The sequence below is a fragment of the Trachurus japonicus genome, chromosome 5 (genome assembly GCF_045865225.1).
Source record: "Trachurus japonicus isolate A0001 chromosome 5, Traja_1.0".
NCBI lineage: Eukaryota > Metazoa > Chordata > Actinopteri > Carangiformes > Carangidae > Trachurus > Trachurus japonicus.
The window spans coordinates 13,419,414-13,437,950 of NC_140911.1; the positions used below are offsets into that span (position 1 = coordinate 13,419,414).

At 41.7% G+C, this 18,537-nt stretch overlaps 1 protein-coding gene across 17 annotated transcripts in view; it reads right to left on the reverse strand.

Annotated features, from left to right (window-relative positions):
• The window catches only part of foxp1b (forkhead box P1b), a 149,116-nt gene that overhangs the window by 122,820 nt on the left and 7,759 nt on the right, over positions 1-18,537 (reverse strand). For 9 of the 17 annotated variants that reach the window (XR_015035839.1, XM_085776407.1, XM_085776416.1 and 6 more), the window contains exon 3: positions 7,965-8,026. The exons of the other annotated variants lie outside the window; for them this stretch is intronic. The gene's annotated coding sequence lies outside the window, so the exon portion shown is untranslated. The remainder of the gene's footprint in view (positions 1-7,964; positions 8,027-18,537) is intronic. 17 annotated transcript variants of the gene reach the window in all.

Consider the following 18,537-nt stretch of genomic DNA (forward strand, 5'->3'; position numbering starts at 1 on the left):
TACACTGTGGACAAAAAAAAAGGAGAGAAGAAAGGAGAGGAATAAAAAAGCACACAAGGAAGAGGGACAATCATCTAGCAGCTCCAGCTGAAAGCATAAATAAAGTGTGGCACATCTTTTACCTTCTTCAATTATCTGCCTTTTGACATGCAAGCTGAGCACAGTGTAATTAACATCTCAGGAGATAATGGGGTCGCTACTCACTGATCAATCTCACACATATATTATCTGCCTTTTACCAACCCAACCTCCTGTTATTGTAGGAGGGAAAAAAAATTCCACAACTGATTTTTTTTCTCCTTTCTTTTTTGTTTGGGTGGGGGCATTTAATAAAACTCTGGTAATAGGCCTAATGACTCATCCAATTGAGCTCATCTTCCAAAACATCAATTAGGCTAAGACCTAGCTTCAACTCATGGACAGCATTGTCTATCACAGTAAATAACAAATCTTTCCCAATTCATGCAAGATGTAACTGCGTTGTCATTATCAATTACTGACTTCGAGCTCTTTGTGGCTGCTGCCTCTGTGCCTTTAGCAGTAACAGGTGTTGGAGCCGGAGCCTCTGACCTGGTAAAAATACTTCACAATACAAGCTGGAATTTATTTGACCTTCTCAGCTGTGGCTAAATTCACCAGTATTTTTCTTTTTTTGAACATGATTAGTTCTGGAAAAAAGCTTTGAGCTACATACTTAACTTATTACTAAACATGTGTCTCTTTCAACTAAATGAGACATCACAGATGTACTCAGACTCTTTTGCCAGCCCTAAATACAAATACAATTTTATAGTGAGCATAAAGAATTTAATATCGGACTGAAAAATATCTCTAATAAAGTCTATACTTCAATCCTTGATGATGGTGACGTTTTCTACTGAACATGCACTCAGGACTCAGACAAACTCATACAACCTCTGTCACAGGTGACTTATTAGATTCAAGTAAGTGGTCTACTAGGATATACACACACTAAACTATTCTTGTTTCCACAAATTCTTTGGTGATAAGCAACATAACACAAAGACAAACACAGTGTTTCCCCCTTAGGTTATTTGCCAGATTGACTTTGAGCAAACTTAGACGTCAGTCCTGAGATTTATGTGCTTGTGTTTGCAGGCGCCTCCTTTACCTAACGTCTTGTTTTCACCACGTCCGAACTTCAAATACAGTACCTGGTGTCACACAGCTAACCATCAGGGGCCACATAGGTCACAGGTAGGGCCACAGATTAACATACAGTACACACAAGACTGTGAGTGCACCGACAGGATTGATGACCGAATACACTAAAAGGCACACTTCCTCTTTAAGAGCTGACAAAAGTGTGTAATAGTTGCAGCCCTGTAATAACAACTGCTGCCTAAATTGCATCACACACAAATCTGTTAATAGTACCTCATATATAGACTGTGGCGTTAAACCTCAAGCTTGAGAGTAACACTTGCTATTGTTTGCTAATGCTACTAGCCTGTAAGAACTGACATTTAAGGCACAGAGTAATTCTCCCTTATTGTTGTATTTATCACTCAAACTGAAGACTTAGATGTAAAGGAAGTTATAGGTTGTTATTGTGAGGGGAAAAAAACAATTGAATGTTAAGCAGAGTAAGCTAGCATTATTAAATCTTGATTCAATTAAGGTGGTCAAAAAATAGATCAATTTCCAGCATGTTAGAAAGAGTACGAAGACTATATCAGTGCCATCTCAACAATAACTGTCAAATTAAATATAGATTTTTAAAAAAGAAAAGAAAAGGGAAAGCGCTCCCATCCTCCACTGCACCTAATACATTTGTAGTGAAAACACTGCTGGTTTTTCTTCTTGACTAAACAGATACCATCTAATCCAGGAGAAACTGTGTGTACACTGTCTCTGAAGGTCAAAAGCTTTGAGAAGACATGAAAATACAAGGGACAGAAAAAGAAGTGAAAATAAGACAATAACTGCTGTTGCTGCTGTGGGGAGTGTTACAAGCTGCACTTTGAGTGTATTATTAACTCGACGCTGCCCGGACACGTGGGGGCTGTTTTACAATTTAGGCTTTAACAGATGTGCTTTTTATGTGGCAGGTTCTCCAGAGTTTAGATGCCGCTGTCCACATAGATGAGGCCGTAAGGCAGGTCATAAAACCTGCCTTTGAAAGTTTGGGTGGATTAATGCCGACATGACAACCAGTGAGCAGAGATCAGAACGGCTCACCTTTTCAGCGCACTCACATGCTTAGCTCTCAATATCTCAGTAGATGAAAGAAAAGCCAGGGACGGGGGGGGGGGTCGGCCAGGTAAAATCTTGTGCCTGCTACATGTTCGGCCTTTATCTGACTAATAAAGTCAAAATTTCTAGTCTTTTTCTCTTGGGTGGTACAAAAAAATACCGCACATGCTTTTAAGTGAGTAGTTTCTCATCACGTGAAAACTGCATTGTAGGGTGACGACAAAGGTAATTGTACTGCAAACCAGTGTACAGTGTAATTATTGGGATTTACACACCTTCAACTCCCCCCCTAATCCCTGCTTTACAAGGTGGAATTCCTGGCAGGGTAGACACACACACACACACACACACACTCTCTCTCTCTTTTGGACCATCTTAAAACACACACATCCACTCCTCTCACACGCACAACATCTCTCATTGTCTGTACTTCAAACGTAGATCTATGTACGCACACGCACACCATTTCCTTTTTATGTAACACCTAAAGACAAATCTTTATCACACAATACAATGTTAATGCTTCACACTCCTTTCTGGTACCACCTCCTGGGCCAGGCAGGAAGGCATGCTGAGCGAGCTCTCTGCTGACTGCGTCCAGACCCGGCCTCTTACACAATACAGGCTGCCTGGCCCTGTAGCCGGGGAGCCCCTCCTCCCCCAATAACCCACTTCCCATTCTTGATCAAACCTGGGGATTGTAGTGTGAGGGTGGAGATGAGAAAGATGGGAGGAGGTGTATGAGTGAGTGTGTATGTATGTGTGTGTGTGTGTGTGTGTGTGTGTGGAGAGGGGGGGGCCACATCCTGCGTGAAACCGCATCCTGAACAAGCATCGCTGCATCTCACTGTAAATAAATACTCTCTCCTCCGCGTTGCTTCCGTCAACTGTCACCGCCTTGGCTCCCAATCACCTTCAAGTCCAAACAGGAAAGTGCAGGGAGGCAAGGGAGATGGCAGATATGAGCTTTAATTTGCTTCTCGCTGCACTTTAGCCCGGGTGCACACTGCTTCCTATTCTCCTGCTCTGACCAGCTGCCCCGGCTTCGTTCCAGACCCTGAGTCCTTCCTGTCACCTTTCATTACCACATTATCCAGGAGGAGGCTCCCTGCGCAGCCGGGAAATCACCATTTGGTGGTACTCCCCTTCTGTTTATGTAGTATTGTGCGAGACATTCAAAGCCACGCGCAACACCCTCAGAGGAGCGCTGCTGCCTTGTTACCTGCTAATCCCCTGAGCATTATCACAGGAGATGCAGCTGAACAACAGAGCATGACGAAGGCAACAACTGAGACATGACAAGCTCTCAAGTCCATAAATTGCTTTGTGTTGCAAGACTCTCATCAGACTGGCTCACTGTGTATTTGATTAAGGTCTGCTTGTTGTGACGACAAACCAACCTGAGTATTATATAACAAAATGTTTCTGCTAATAGACAAAAGCAGGAACAGAAACAAGCTGTCAGTGAAGTGAATTTAAATGGCAGCATCTCCGTTTCAACGTTTCCTTTAAGAGTGAGAGCATCCAGGCCCACAGCTCTCCAGCATTTCTTGCATTGTTTTATTACACTTGAATGAGTTGAGCTGAAAACTGAATGCAGCTGCTGACTGCAGAGCATTTAGTGTTTGGACTGGGCTCAGCTTTGCCCACCAGGCTTGAAAAATCATTCAGTAACCGATCTGTCAAAAGAAGAGGACACTCAGATCAGCTGGGAGCCACATCTGCATGCTCTCTGTATGCATGCATGCTTGTTTGTTCATTCATCATGATCTCTGAAATAAAAATACAAATTTGCATAGTTTATATTCTCATATAATTCAGCTCTGAAGAAGGTGATAAATATTTTATAAAATTGCCAATTAAATCAACAAATTCCTTCCTGGCAAAATATTAGTCGACTAGAGGAACAGGGGAACATACAAGGCATCCGCACATAAAACCTTTGTTAAAGCAGCAGCAGCTATGTTTAATTCTGCTTTAACACTGATGACATTCTTTGTGCAAAGGATGCAATGAGAGCGCTTTTATTCAAAACTATAAAAACAATAATCTGGGGGGAAGACTAAGCTAAATTAGTCTGGCAGTTAAACATTCTGTATACAACAAAAACACAAGTTGTGCCGTAAAACAACTCCTCGGCGTTTGAATCGGAGAGATAATAGCTATTATTATTTTCCAGCCAAATTGGCAGTGAAGATCGTTACTTCATGCAAACTCATTCATGAGGATGTTTTGCAGAAAAGGAATTAGAAAGAAAACAGCACAGAGTAATTGACGGTATATAAAGCCAAAGATTTAGTGCCATCTGTCCGTAGTCTTGCAGTTTACATCTCATCAGAAATCAGCTGAATGTGACTAAGACTGTTAATGATATATGGGCTCTCTTTATCTCCATCTTTCTCTCTCTCTGTCACCCTCTCCTTTTCTCTCTCTCTCTCTGTCTTCAGAGCGTCAGCACGGCTAAGCGAGTCACATTCCACGTAGCTGTTACATTTGTGCAAAGCTGTGCCATCGTGATCAGACGGTTACAGGCGTCCTTCTCTTTGCCCGAGGAGAAGACTCACTGGCCAGACACATTACTTTAAAGGGCAACATCTCACTGAGCATGTCTTAACCTGCCCAGGGGCAAGTGTGTGTGTGTGTGTGTGTGTGTCTGCAAGTTTGGGTGTGTTTGTGTTTTATCCTCAGGACCCCCGATTGTTGTTCATTTCCTGCGTAAAGACAAAATAAGCACATAAAGGCCAAAATGTGCTCTTCCCTGGCCTTCACCCACATCACCGCACTTTTCCGCACAAGTGGCTAACCACAGATAATTATACAATTAAAACAATTTTCCGCATCTATCTGTCAGGCTGATCTAATTCACCATTCGAAATGACACTAATGGAGTAAGCCTCTTTCTCTCTTCTTCCCCGAGCAAAGCCTTTTTTTTTCCCTGTATCACACACCGCCGTAAAGCCCATCTGCAAAACAGAGGAAAACAGAGAGAGCCAAGAGGAATACCGTTGTATTTGTTAAGCAGGATGTTAGTCAATAAAGTTAAGACCCAGCAGTTTTCGCAGAGCAGTGAGGAAATGGGGAGGTTCATTTGTTTGTTGGTTCATATTAACCCTTAGCTACAGAAAACAGAAGAAACAGAGTGACCCTCTTATTTTCTGAGACAACGCTCCCTTCAACCAATAGTGACATTAATAATTCATCATGACAAAAGACATTACCAGGGAAAATGAACGGTGGGAAAAAAAAATCCAATGTGACATTAGAAATACTCACATTAAAGCTGGGCTCAGACATTTGGCAGTGGTATGTGGAAAATAAAGTGTAATCTTTCATTGTTTAAATGAACTGGAACATATATTTTCATTTCAGCATTTGTGAATATTAATTCCAGTGGCTAAACTGCAGAGGGACTCAGACTATGCCATTTGGACAAACCCACACAGGGTGTGAGCGACAGAAGGGATTTAGCCAAACCTTGATCTGGATATCCTGCACCTCCGTCCACCCAGTGTGGACAAGGAACACAGATAGGAACTACTCCTACACAAGTTCAAGGGAAATGCTTGCATGGCGTGGCTCTGTCCTTCCCACCCAACTCCACCAAGTACAATGGCAGGAGAGAGTTTTATGTTTATGAGCTATCCTGATGGGGATACACATATCCATTAGATGCGAGTCTGCCTATTGAGGGGTCTGGTATTAACCCACAAGCAAGTGCCCCATCAGCAGAGAGGAGAAAGCTGCCTTTTATGGCAACAGATCACAGACTCAAGCCATTGGCCACAAAGCCCACAAATGAGGCGTTAAGTGTAGTGGCAGGGCAGCAGAGAAAGAGGAGCAGAGAGATATGACCCTCTTCTCATCCATGCATGAATCTGCCCTCTGCCTCGTTTTCTTCCTCTCTGCCTTGCGCTCTTATCACTCCCCCATAAAGAAAAAAGGAAAAAAAGAAGAAGATCAAAACATGTTTAACCGCCCAGCAACACTCACTACAAAATAACAACTGTCACCTGCAGCTGAATTCATTAAAACAACTGCAGCCCGGTAATGTAATATTATAACCGAATATTAATTCTTATACAATATTTGGAGAGATTCCTAATGGACGTTTTCTGTAATTAATTGCCAGATAGAGGCAGGGCCAGTGCGGCAAAGTTAAAAAACACAACCTGACACGGAGATTGGGAAAGAGAGTGCGGCGATGGGCCTGCTGGGACGGTTTCATCATCACGCCTGACCCCCCCTGCTGCTGGGAATGGCAGGAGATGGGGGAAGCGGGGAGGAGATAGACTCCTCTTCACAGTCAGAGATTTAATTGCACGCAGATTCCATTACCTCTGCACAAATGTCACATTCTCTTCTGATCAGGGGGCACGGCAGCCACTGGCAGCATGGCTGGCAAGCAGCCAGACTATAGTGCAGAAAGTGTTCAGCCAATCAGGGCTCCCAGGGCAGACAGAGGTGAGCAGAGGGACAAAAAGACTACAGTATGCCAAAGATATTAAAAACAAAGGAGAGTCATGAACACACAGCAGCTGACAGTGCAACATTCAGCCAGAGGGCAATATGCTGTATTAACAGATCTCAAATATTCAATTGATTTCACCTGCAAAATTAACTTAAATCATTATATTTTATCACCACTGGTGGTGTTAGCACATTTTGGTAGGCTAATATTGTTGCACTAAATATCATATTCATATTTTTAATATTTACAAATCCAGATCGTAATGACATGAGCGAATGACGCCGTCAAATGACCTTGGAGTTTAACCTGAAAACAGCCCTCTCTTGCTATTCTGTTTTCATAGCATGTTGAGAACATGATAGACTAACAGACTCTATTTGTATTTTGCAATTATCACTTTAACATCATACACTATTATGGTTGACAATTTTCATATCAAAATTACGTGAAAAGTGTAAATGTTTGATGTTTCCTTGACCTATTGATGAAGGCTTAGGCTATATAACCATGGATCAAAACACAGATCAAAAAGAGCACAGAGACCAGTGTCCATAGCCCAAGGATATGTCTTAAAATGTCATGTTTTCTTAAAGAGGTGGTTTATATAAAATAAAATATAGTTTCCAATTAATGAATCCAATTACTGGCATGTAAAACACTGTATGGAGGTGAAAGTATTTGCTAGAAACCAACAACCTGAAATTACACCTGTTGCTAGACAGACATGTAACCATAGCAACAGTATGTAACATTACTTGTACTATTTGTGTTGTACAAAGAAACAGTGGGCTTCATTATTTATCTAAATCCAATTATTACATCATTTTTACACAGGTAGCTGGACTGATCGTGATTCTCCATTAGGATCATGGATTTAAATATAAGTATATCATATTTCAAGTTAGTTCATTTGCTGATATTAGACTGGGATAACAGCCATGCCCACTGCAAAGAGCTAATCTCAGGGGCCTGGAATCAGTCTTGACATGACAGTTTGTTTATTTTTTATAATAATAATATTTATATTGTGCAATATTTCAAAAAACAAAGGAGAGTCATGAACACACTGAATTGCAAAATTCAGTGCTTCTCTGTAATACTTGTGTCTCTTGTCTCATTAATTTGCATCCTTACCAAATGCTATAGAATAAAACACAGATAAAAAAAAAAAGCTGGGATGTGATGGACTAAAACAATATAAATAGTCATTCAACTACAGCACATACATTACATTACGGTATGAAATAAGAAAAGGGTTGGTGGGAGGATTGCCACATACCCCGATCACTGGTGCAGGACGGACTGGCACTCCATTCCTCCAATCAGAATTCAGCTCTCAGTCTTGAGGGCAGGACCGTGGGGTATCAGAGAGGACACAAACAGAGAGAGGGAGAGAGAGAGACAGAGAGAGAGAGAGAGAGAGAGAAGGAAGGGGAAAGATACAACGATTACAAACAGGAAGTGAAAGGTGGGGAAAGCCCCTGTCCACTGAGCCCACATGTACAGAAATGACATAAGAACTGGCAAAGTAAACGTGATCATCGTCAGCCACAAGTATTTGATCCGTTATGACACACCAATTCCTGTTGGCATCTAATGGCCTATATGCATCTCAAGCTATCTCCCTTTCATATCTGTACATGCAGATAAGCAACTACGACAGAGACACAATGTAAAAATATTAGCAAAACAGTTTGTATCGCACAAACCCATCTCTGCGGTTCCTTTCACACCTAAATGCAATGAACAGTCATAAAGTTGCCCTTTATTAACCTGCGACAGCCCACATAAAAAACACGCTGCAGTCATTTCAGATAACTGCATGCGGTGTCAATTACAGCCAGTATCAACTGAATAAAGGCCGAATTGTATTAAAACAATTAAATACTGACTGAATACACTTTTTACAGTTTGTATTTTCTTTTTCTACTTAATGTTTCTCAATATGAGAAATGAAAGAACATAGGAGTACTCACTCACTGTCACATTAGATATATGAAATCCTACCTATGCTAAGACTATAAGTGTGACGAAAGTTACACACTAACAGGCAAAAATATGACAAGTGTTTGCTCTGGAGAATTTACATGTACATTGACATACCAACCCTGCAGTTGTCTCCACTTTAGTAATAAAACAAATATTTAGAATATTACATGCCCTTCTTTTTTTTTTTTTTACATAAATGATGAATGACTTGTCCCGTTACAAAAACATCTGAAACAAGCCGGTCATTTTGTTTATTCAAAAACCTGGCATTAAGCTCAAAAGCATTCATCTGTAGCCAGATAAACAAGTGGAAAGATGCTAATGACTTCCACATACGGTTCAGATCATGCAAATGAGGCAGCAGAATGGATGGCTTCTGGTTTTGTCCCTGTCACAGAAGTCATGGCTGCATGTGTGGCTTGTTGCCCCATGATGTATGTGTGTACGACTATGCTGTTTAATGTGGCTGTGTCTCCCGCAGCAGAGCAAAGCAATTCAGCTCCCAGTTAATTGGCCTGCTCCATGTGAAAGCGTGTCAAAAACCAAATCTATAACTCTGTTTCTGCGTGTAGCGGTGTAGCTCTGCAACCAGACACAACAAACCGTGGCCCCCAATGTCCCAACTCCTCATAATTCAGCAGTGTGGAATTCAACTAACCCCATTAGTGCAGCCGTTGTTTCCACAGCCTGTCCACATTCCTGGGCCTACCATCGGCCCCAGATAAGACCCTTCTGATTACTCGGTTGCATGCCTGTCATTACTCCCAAAAATATGTTGATCCCACAAGACAGCCCCCCCACCCCCTCCTCGTGGATTTATGGCTGCACCATTGTATCTCCATGCCCCTCAAAAGGAGCATGCTTTTGAAGGTCCCCCTCACTTTGGAATCAGTGACAGAAGGCACTCAGTGTCTCCAGCCAAGCTTGCTGCCATGTCCTCAACATACATCTTCCACAAGCTGCTTGCAGAAACTGTGCGATGGGAAGATTCAGGGGTTTATGTGCGGTCTCACAAAAGGAGATGTTAAAAAAGCATGGGAGTGCATACACTTAAGAGGTAGCTCCGATTTTTGGGCTCTTTATTGCAAATTAATGAGAACTAATGAAAAAGTGGTTACGTTTTATAGTGGAGTCTGTCCATAAAAGAGACTAAACAACCAAACACTTAAAGATATACTGCATGCTAAGACGCCAACATTAAAGTTCAGAATTTTCACCTCCAGCAGTAAAGCGTTTCTCACTTTGTGGCCTTTTGCATGCCAGCTGCTCAACACTCTGCACACTCCTACTCTGGAAACATGTGGTTGTAATCCCCCCTTTTCACTCAAATTACAAACTATGTCAGTTTCTGAAGAAAACTCCACTTTGAGCCACTTTGCAGCATGTGTGTTAATTGACACTCATTTGTGAGTTTCCAGGCAATCTAGACAGGTATTTGAAGCTGTCCGTCCTTGTTGAGGAGTATGAGTGGGATCAAAAATTAGCACATTAGCACATTAGCAGCAGGCGCTATATGATGTTTTTTGGGTGAAAAATGAGCATGGGTCACCTGCTGCATGTTTGATTACTGCTACAAAAAAAAAAAAAAGATAAAACGTTTGTTGCACTATGACATTGTTTTTTGCTTTTTTTTCCACTCTTTAAGCCTTATCCCCCCTGATGAGCATGCACTCTCTGAATGTTAGTTACTCAGATCCAAACAATGGCTCTGTCCTCAATAAAGCTGTTAGAGGTCTAACTTCATATTATAAATGAGTAGTTGTTTTTCCCCCAGTAATTTCAGATGCAAACTAAAATAATCACTCAGACTTTTTATTCACCTTCAACACCCTACACACATTCATATGCATGTGTGTTTTGGACACATGCATATGAGTGCAATCACAAGCTATAAGTATATGCTGTTGTACAACCTTTGCTCATTTTTACATTACGATCCTCATTCATAAATACGTATCTGCAGCACCATTATTCACTCTTAGCATCTCATACTATCCAGTTTGTGTTGCCAAGGATGTCTCATAGGAGACAGGAGCTAAAGCCAAATCTGGAGGAGCTATCTCTCTGCCCCACTCAGAGTTTTGGCACTCGACTCTATGATATGTAGAGATAAGTAGCCTTTCATTACATGGGCATGGATACGGAATATATAACTTACAGTATGCATGATGTCTTCAATCTGTGCTGTGTTGTGATGTTATATTACACTGGGAATAACAGCAAAGGAACAAGTGAAACCTTTTTAAATTCGACAAAATGAAGGAAATCGAAGAGTGAAAAAGCCAAAGGGCACAATAAGCAATACATAAACAAGAAGTGACCCACATCCATAAAGACAGAGAGATGGATCTCTGGTGTAGCTCACCTCACACCCTCTCAAGCAAGTGACCAGGTATCACTGTAACTGCAACTGTGCTGCGGGACACTGGTGCCGTATCGGATCAATGGCTTGACCCATTAAGTCCCACCACTCCCAGTACCTCATCTAATAAGAGCCGGTCTTTGGGAACACCCCTAGCTGACCCATACTGCTGGGGACAATTACAAGAGAGTGGTCTTTCAGGGCTGACGCCCACTTGACCCGGTAGCGTATAGACACGGAGGAGATCCACATGATTTAAACTCCTTCCCAAGACGTGCTGACAAGGTTAGAGGGTCAACGCAGACATTAACAGGTCAGTGTGTGGCCCACTTGGGAACAATTACTCCCAGTCACAGCTAAGTGGACACTTGATTGAACACGAGGGAGGCAGGACACACTTCCCACAGATAACAATCCCCAGAGCCATTTAGGATAAAAAGCCCTTGTGATACAGCCTTTATGGGCAAAATTCATCTTCCTTTTCCCTTTTAAAAGAATGTGAGAGTGTGATAGAGAGCCATTCTCTGTAAGAGATGAGTCTCTCAAAGCATTACCATTTTCTAGCAATACTAATAGCTGCTTATGACACAGAAACAATTACAAGGTGACTGAGAGAAAAAGCTAAACAATGGGATGAGCTGTTAAGATTTCATTTTTCAGTCATGGGGGGGGGGGGGGTATCTCACAAAATAAACAGTAATGTCTCACAACAGACTTTGACAGAACTTTCATATTGTACAATCAAGTTCAAAACAACAGCAGCGAAACTGGAGCCAAACTAAAAGACCTCTCCCATCTCTAATTAACTGTGTGGGTGCTGCAGTTTTTTTTGTGCTGTTCAACCTTTAACCTACTGACAGTTTGACCCCTCTCCCACCACATGACTAAAACTTTGTCTTGAACATCTGGTGTCATGCATACACACAGCAACAAACACGCTCCCCACCTCTGAGTTGTTTCATGTCACAACTCAACAACAAATAGTTTGTGTTTCATCATAATGTGTGGGTTTAACATATTCTGTAGAGGAGAGAGAAAAGCTAAACAGATGTTTGAGGGTAGCTACTGCAGATAAAATAGCAAACTTAGTAATGTGCATCTCTGTGTAAAATGGTCACTCTTGTCCTATAGTCTCTTCGTACACAAATAGGGCTTATCGATTCGCGAACACATTTTCCCCAGCATTTGCATAAGCTGTGTGTTGTTTGTGGTATTGTTTCTTTTTTTTCCTGGGTCTTTGTTTATTTATTTCTCTGCGTTAGAAAATCAGTTCCACATTGTCCCCTCGATCTGCAGCGGTGGCTGGTGCTGCAGCTGTTGGTTGTTAGTGGCTGGAGATGACACAGTTCACCACTTCTCCAAGAGACAGCCAGCCCAGAGACCAGCACAGCTGCAGAGCGGGAGGGAGACGACTGCAAAAAGCAGTCGTAGAGAAGGAGAGAAGGAGGCGCTGGTCATCATTCTGCCTGCTCCCTCTGCTCTTTCTGAGGAACCACGAAGCCCAACACATTAGCAGAGGGGGAAAAAAAAAAAAAACAGACTCTGAGAACATCTCTCCCCTGTCTCTGTATCCCGCCCTCCTCATTAACAGGGTCTTTTTCCAATTCATTTAGGACCCCTGAGATACAACCTTCCTCAAGAATTCAGCAAAGTGATACAACATTAACCCATATGCACATGCAGAGCGCAAAAGCAACAGGATCACCAGCTGACCCACTGGTTGTTGTGGCAGTCAGCTTTATTCCCCAGGACCGTTTTGTAACCAAGTGGGCATCATGTGAATACCATCTGGGTACCACTTATTTAAAGCTGGCAGAAGTCCCGTGGCAGCAAGCCTGGCAATGAGGAGAAGGGAATAAATTGCATCATTTACTTAACATGCATTTACCGTTGTGCCCGTTAAAAGCCCATGACTAAATAATTTGTTTTTTGCTGGTGCCAGTTTCTGCTGTCAGCCAATTCGCATTGTATGGGGCGACAAACACGGCGACTGTCAAAGGGCTGATAAAGAAGGTATCGAGATGTTAACCACATGAAATCGCATTTACCACCAAGTATATTAACAGCCCTCAATCCATTTACACCAAAGAAGTCTCCCAGCGCGTTGTGCACTGCACAGAACCCATAAACAGACAATAAACACATTGTAATTATAATGCCAACTCTTTAATTACGTGCGTCATTTGGGGATGGTCGAGCTCACTAATTGTCAGAGTGATGTGAGAGGATTGGGGGAAGCAAGAAGGAGATCAAGCCTCGGGCCCAATGAGAACCATATTCCCCACTCTCCAAGCGTGTTAGAAGGCAGAAAATTCAATTGGCATGGTTCCAGAGAAGAACAGTCCAAACAGCCTTAATCAGCGGGGACAAACTCCATGCAAATCATTTACATTAGTACAAGTGAAGAGAGCGGAAAAATATCTAAGGTTTCACTCCCAGAACATAAAAGCTCAGAAAATCTTTGCTTCCTGTAACCTTACTGCCAGGTGTCCTCATAAGAACAGGCTTTCTTTCAGTTGCCACTAACCAAATCTTACACTGTCTGAAGAGGAATTGAGAGGGAAAAGCACCTATAACGCTTGATTATATGGAGGTAGAATGGGATGGATATTTTGTCGGTATTATTTCCAGGCAATTCTTTTATTTTACAGGACAGAAACTACACCGGGTGTGAATGTTTTTGATGTCACAGGCGGGCCTCCCTCGGAAAACACGTTAGCTGAACATATATGCAACGACCAGACCACAGGGGAGGGGTCACATTCATCCAATGCACTCTCGATGACACACACACACACACACAGGGCTGGTAAATACACCCAAGTTTGCAGGACCAAGGAGTATTTGAAGCTTAAACCCGCTGGCCACTAGTCTTGGAATACACTGGTGATATATCCATGCAAAGAAAAGTTGACCCTTTGGATATGAAATCTTATCACTTCATCATTTTCCTGTTAGACATTTGTATTTATCCAAGTCATGACAAGTGTATGAATTCTTGAGTTATGACCTAAAATGTACTTACAGTGACCTTGACCTTTGACCACCAGAGTCTAATTAGCTGTGAACATTTGTGACAACTTTTAAACTCAAGGCATTACTGAGATTCCACATACACGAGGATAGGACAGCCGTACAGATGGACAACCTGAATAATGACTCTATTCAACACTGTCACCGCTGTGGAAACATAAAAAGCCCCAAAGTTGTTTTTTCTCCAGACACAGCCAACCCAACATCACTGGAATGGATATTGTCTACTCTCTGCATGCTCACTCTCAGCAGCCTATCGTGGCTTAACAGTTACAAGCAGTCAAATTATATGTTATTTTATGGTACTTTATCTTATGAATACTAACAAAAACACTGTGAGAAAATAGTTTTCTCTGTGATATGGCTGAACAGGCCCCAACACACCAGAATTAGCATATTAAACTAAATATTAAGCCATTTATTGAAGCAACAATTGTTTGGAGCAGAGTGAGCATTAGGAGTGGGTGATATGGATTTCGTGGGGAATCTATTGTGAAACTGTTGATGAATAACGATGGCCTGGGACAACCGGAGAAAGCTTGGAACAAAGCTCTGGAAAAACCTCTGATGAACGGCAAATTTCACAGTTATCAAAACTGTAGGAGTGGTCTGAAATGTTTCTTTGGATGTTTTTTTGCCGTCTTTGTTTTGACTCCGGGTCACTGTTGGAATCTATTATAACAGTTGATCCAACATCAGCGCAGCTGCTGTTCTCCATCATTGAGGCAGACTTTGATTCAGCAGAGTTATGATGGCACTTCCCTTAAAAAAGCTCCTGATCACATCACACAAATTACACAACGCAATGTTTTATCTATTCTTTGGCTATTTTGGACACTAACACACACAGACTCTTCCTTTGTACAATAAACAAACTAACCATGTGCTTACTGCTTAGCAATGCAAACCTTAACTTCATGCACGCTTATCTCTTGCAAGTTAACTCTATACATATTAACTTTTAGATACACCTGCCACTGATAAAACACAGGTATATCAGCGACAGTATTGTCTGTTTGTGCAAGAACTTGTTTTTCCAAGTCTGATCACATGATCAGAAATATTGTTGCTTATTTGTGGATCAGAGTCCAAACAAGAGGTGATTGGCCTTGGATAGCCTCCAGTATTAGCATATACAGTATATGGCAGTCATTGTGATGGGCAAAGATCACTGAGTGATTTATTGAAACTGCCATAAGTACAGTATACCCTGAAAACATGTTGTGAGGTGACATTTCTTAGATGAATCATCAGCCAGGCAATGAGAAATGACAGTTAGGCAATGAGAAACTGTCTCCGCCATTGTTTACATATTGACTGGCATTATGTGGTCGGCCCAGATGAGAACAACACACAGCCTCCAATAGCATGATCTCACTCGGTGGAAAAAGAGCTGTCACTGTGAATCTTGTAGGAGGGTGTGGCATAGCAATCAATGAAGGTGGAGAAAAGAAACACAAACAAAACAAAATCTATTATTGGTCCCACGGCATGAAATCACACATTAAGTAAGCTGGTTCTGAAACAGTCAATCCTGCACCAGTTACTCTACAATTTACTGCTCAAATTGTTCTCACCTCTGCTTTTTTTTCCATTCCTCTGTCTGTGTTAGGTTCAACTCAACACTTCACGGTGCCCTGCAAGGTCTTTTACACAGCACCGCTATTGATAAAAGAGATCAGAGCGACTGAGAGAGAGAGAGAGAGAAAGAGTGCATGAAGGATACAGAGTTTTCATCTACTATCCATCTCCTATTCTAATGCAGCCATTATGCTCTAAAAAGAGACTGCTCATCTATTCATTTTATGAGGCATTTGAAAAAAGATGACACTGCAAGAGGGTTGGGCGGAGTGATTAAAATTCTTTGAATTAGCCCTTCAATCACTGCATACAATTGTGGATAAAGTACACAGAAATGCACTCAAAAGCCGAACCCAACTCCTCTCTGTAGCAGGATATGAAAAGATTGATTTACTCATTTCTCACTGCAAGTTGTTTTCGGCGTGAGGAATTGATTGGTCAACACATTAAAAGCTTGTACATCATACACTCCATATACGCAACATGAAAAAGCTTTTAGAAAAATATCCAATAACTCAGAACAGCTGATTGCTCAAACCACACTGTACTTAAGAGTGTTTACAACAGGTGTAGTAAATTTACAACACAATGCCGTAAACAGCAAGTGGCTACCGGTGTAGTGAAGCAGGGAGGAAAGCAACTCTGGTGCAGCGTGATGTGCGTGATGCAGAAGAAGGCACTTTGATGTCACCTGTCAGCATCACTCTCTTACGCCTAGATTTCTGCACATGTTGCAGGAAAAATACTGGAGAAATGTCAAATGTTAAAAAAATAAATTAAAATAATATAAAGATGGGATGAAAAATATAATAATATCAAAAATATAATAATAAAAAAAAATCTCAGCCATAACAATTCAAATATTTGCTAAATATAGACGGAGCCATTCGTGAGCCAGTGGTGACATGAAGTTAACCTCTGGTTGCTACCGTCGAACACACAGAAACAATCTATTCACATCACTGCTAAAGTACAGAATTAGACTTTTTCTCATGCTTTTTACTCCAGTACCTGGAACAAAATATGTACTGAATGAAGTTTCAGTTCCAGTTTAGTTTCTCCCTCTTGCTCACACACACTCATACACTCTTTCTCTCAGTCTCTGTCTTGGCCTCTAGCTTGGTTCTTTTTTTAGACGGGTAGTCACTTAGAAAAATGTCTTGTAAGCCACAAAAAACATTAAATAAAATTTCCATCCCTAATATAAATGTGCACTCACCCATTCACAAGAAAAAGTTGAGCAGCACTGGGGTCACGAGGCTAAGTTAGCCTTACCCTGTTCAGATTAGGTGCAAGTGTTGGCTTAGGAAACAGATATTCACAGGCTCATGTGGATGTTTGTGCAAAAGCTCATCACACGAGATCTATCCTGCAGTACAACAACAATTTTTTGCCATTGTCTTTTCACCACAACTGTCAACACTCTCGTTTTATGCGCGTCACGTTTTACACATGAGCTACGTGCCTGTTGATACTGACAAGCAGTGTGTGTGTATGTGAGAGAGAGAGAGAAAGAAAGAGAGAGAGAATGTGTGTGTGTGTGTGTGTGTGTGTGTGTGTGTGTGTGTGTGTGTGTGTGTGTGTGTGTGTGTGTGTTGTTCTTACTGTTGAGATGTAAAACATATTGTTTTTATAAAAATAGGCAATATACCAGTTTGCTCCTTGAACGAAATGCTGCTGCAGAACCTCCTATAACCATTAAATGTGCACTAGAGGTAAATTAACTAAATATATTTTGATTTCATAAATCTTGAAGCTCACTTAAGTACTGAGTTTGTGCAGTTTTCTTTCTGTAAAATGTATGGTTGAACAGATTACTACACTGGTGCCAACAACAACCCATGTAGCAGGTTTACTTGTGAGGGGTTTCAAGGTTTTGAGATCAGGTGAACATGTCTGCCACTGATTCTCTGTGCATTACTGAAACAAAAACTTCTGCTGTGTTGTGGCGCATGCCGTGCAAATTAACCAAACACTTCATCTTATCTGATCATATACTGTAGATTGTTTATTATAGCGTTCAGGTGACAAGTGATCGGCCGCACGAATACAGCACCCGCAGCCACTTCCCTACACCTCTGTTCATTCCGGTGAGATCCTGACAGTAACCTTGCAGTACTGGCACAGCAGGGGGACACGTTCTCCACTCGCAGAGCAGCAGAGATTTTCCCAGCTTCTGCAGCTGACCATTTCAAACTCGCTGCTTACGGCACGTCACAGGGCAGACCGCTGTGCTTGCTGCTCGACGACTCTGGTGAGACTTGCAGGATCAGCGGCAGCCTCTGCGGCTGTTGCCTCCCGTCTAAAAGGGACTTTACACACATCCGCAGCCTCTGATGCTGAACCAATATGTGAAAGCCACAGATGTGTCACACCTGACAAGGATCTTTCTGTGGATCTCAACACTTACTTGATAAACATGAGCCCCAAAATGCTCTGCGGGCTGCACATAATAGACAAATACCAATATTTACGTCACAAATTTGAAGTTTCAGTAGTCACGTCACTGGTGCTCCGCTGCGTTTTAACCAGTGCGTGCTAACAGCAAACTAGTCCGAGCTGGAGAAGGACAATTCCTAGCCACAGCTATTCCTAGCCAGGGATGTGTATAGCCAGTTTGCTGTAACAAACAAAACTGATGGGATCTGAATTCATTGTGGCCTTTTGGCATTTGACTAAAATCTTACTAATGAAATTGCTTCTGATAAAATAACAGCTGAAAATAACTGCATCTTTTTTTCCCTGGCCAAAGGGCTGATGAGTAAATTCAACCAGAGCATTATGTCATAAGCCCATAATGAAGCCTTTACTGTAAGTCACAGATGTTATCTACTACATTATTTATAAATGTGAACATGGGCACTATTTCCCCACAATGTCCAGAATC